We start from the raw sequence: 1,111 nt of genomic DNA on the forward strand, positions 1-1,111 counted from the left end.
AAAACTCTTCATGGATTAAGATTATACGAATTTGCAAAAAAATCCAAGAATTTAAATAATGTTCCAAATTTTCAAAAATATTAACAGAATTTTAGAAATTTACGAATTAATTTTGAAAAATAATAATAGAACATGAAGATAAACCATGGAAAATAAACCTGTAGAAAAAAACAAATTGAAGCTTCCCAAAACTGGAAGAATCAGGCTACATGGTCAACTCAGTAGCATCGGCGGAGGTCTGCGTTGGCTGGACCGCCTCCCCGGTATGCATGAAATGTGAATTGTCATGATAACCCTTGAGAGAAAAATAAAAATTACCTAAATTCAAGAGTTCCGTGGCAAATTGGGTGTTACCCTCTAAAATGCATCTATTGGCACCTGCAAAAAAATTATCTATTGGGGCTTCTTCTTTTTTTTGTGTGTCATCCTTACGTGAGGGCCATGCTAATCTTCTCTATATCGTTCCAATTTTATTGGATCCGCCAGGTCACACTGCCTGCCTGCCGGGGCCACCTCCGATTGCAACAAATCGGCTTTGCGCAATGGACAATGAGTGACGATGGCGGGTCTCATAATATGATCCCCGGGAATGCTCTTTCCTCATGCCGTGATCCCGGGTGCGTCTGCGAGCGGTGATTGGACAACACACACAAAATTATTTTCACAACCAAATACTTATTTTTAAATCATCAAATCCATACTATTACATGCAACATAGACCTAGTCTAAATTTGCGCCGGTGACCATCCTTTTGGTTGTCCGGCTCTATCCATGTCCGGCGGGGCCGGCTGAGCCCCACGAAGTAGAGGGTCGATTGTCGGCGAGGTAGAGTAGGAGATGGGACATGAGCCACCGCCGTCTCCCATGTCCTACTCTTCCTTATTCGAGCCTGTGCCTGCACGTCGCCGGTGGGTCCGTCGTGGTCGGAGCCGAACACGTCCACCGCTACGCAGTTGTGATGCTAGGGGTTGTCGGGCACCATATCCAGCGCCGGAGAGAGCGACTGCTCCTCGTTGGCGTCTGCCGCGAAGACTGTCGCGAACTCTCACACCCGCTGCCTTGCATGGCGGGCACGTAGCCCCATATTTGCGTCAGACGTTAAGCAGTTGTG

General features: G+C 46.6%; 1 pseudogene; it reads right to left on the minus strand.

The window, feature by feature from the left end:
* Positions 1–384: 384 nt before the first annotated feature.
* On the minus strand, positions 385–495 carry LOC119319704 (annotated as a pseudogene).
* Positions 496–1,111: the final 616 nt, after the last annotated feature.

Source organism: Triticum dicoccoides, chromosome 6A (assembly GCF_002162155.2).
Source record: "Triticum dicoccoides isolate Atlit2015 ecotype Zavitan chromosome 6A, WEW_v2.0, whole genome shotgun sequence".
Classification (NCBI taxonomy): domain Eukaryota; kingdom Viridiplantae; phylum Streptophyta; class Magnoliopsida; order Poales; family Poaceae; genus Triticum; species Triticum dicoccoides.